Raw genomic sequence first — 1489 nt, 5'->3', positions numbered from 1 at the left:
GATTTTCCTATAGATTTTAGAAATTAGACATTTGTTGGATTTGTCATAGCCAAAAAATTTTCCCAGTCTGTAGATTTTCGTTTTACATTTTTGGTGAAGCCTTTTGATGAGCATAAGTGTTTAATTTTTAGAAGATCCCATGGGCTTCTTCATAATGCAAAGAATGATGAAACCATTTTATTAATTTTATTGCTGAAAGTCACCCTGAATATTCCATTACACCTATTAGATCATTTATAACAAATATGCTTACATACCCTTACACTGGAGAGGCAGCAAGTCTTCTTGTTACTGATTCACCTACTGGCGATTTATAAGGAACCCTGGTGGTGTAATCATTAAGCGCTTGGCTACTAACCAAAAAGTTGGTGATTGGAACCCACTCAGCATCTTCACAGGAAAAAGACCAGGCGATCTTCTCCCATAAAGATTACAGCCTAGAAAACCCTACGGGGTAGTTCTACTCTGTCACATGGGGTCACAAAATCAACTTAACGGCACCTAACAACAACACTGGTAATTTATAGAGTAATAGGTTCTCTTGCAAGAGTTTACGTAGGAGTTGGTTTTCCTTGCATGTTTGTTGTTTGTTTATACACACAAATATCCAAGAATGTGTATGGCAGCTTTAGTCATGCTATCTCCAAACTGGAAACAGCTCAAATGTCCACTGAAGATTGATAAACAAACTGTGTTTTGGTTATCTACTGCTACATAACAAGCTACAACAAAACTTAGAGGCTTACGCAATGATTTATTATTTCTCACATTTCTGTGGATTTGATGTGGGCAGTTTCCTGTTCATGCGGTGTCAACTGGGATTACTCATTATGTACATTCAGCAGGGAGTTTGGCTGGGGCTGGAAGGTCTAAGATGGCTTCTTTCCCATGTCCAGCACCTTAGCTGGTGGGGTCAGAATGGCTGGTAGTTGGCTCAGCCTCTCTCTCCATGTGGTCTCTCATGATTCAGTAGTCTAGCTGGATCTCAAGAGCAGTTAGTTGTTGGTTTTATTAGTGATAACTTTTTATTGAGCACTTATTAAGATGCAGGCACATATTATATTGTCTCATTTAATTATCAAGAGTTCTTGGTGAAGGACATTATTATTGCATTTTATAGTAGACGAGTATGAGGTTCAGAAAAGACAAAGGTAATGTCCGAGTGCACCAGCTAAGTAAGTGGCAGAACCAATTAGTCAGTAGTAAGAGGTAACATGGTTAAGTGTTATGGCTGCTAACCAGAAGGTCAGCAGTTTGAATCCACCAGCTGGTCCTTGGAAACCCTATGGGGCAGTTCTACTGTGTCCTATAGGGTCACTATGAGTTGGAATCGGTTTTTTGGTAAGAAGTAATGTTAGCCCCATTCCAGATCGGCCCCATTCCAAAACGCCTAACAATATTGCCTATATACTGCTGGTCAGTGGCCTAGGATGACACTGATTTGATTTTTAAGGCATGAGAGCAGCTCTCAAAATTGATAAACAAATAT

The sequence above is a fragment of the Trichechus manatus genome, unplaced genomic scaffold (assembly GCF_000243295.1).
Source record: "Trichechus manatus latirostris isolate Lorelei unplaced genomic scaffold, TriManLat1.0 scaffold00094, whole genome shotgun sequence".
In the NCBI taxonomy this organism is placed as follows: Eukaryota; Metazoa; Chordata; class Mammalia; order Sirenia; family Trichechidae; genus Trichechus; species Trichechus manatus.
The sequence above is the reverse complement of the archived record's forward strand: the minus strand, read 5'-3'. Positions refer to the sequence as shown.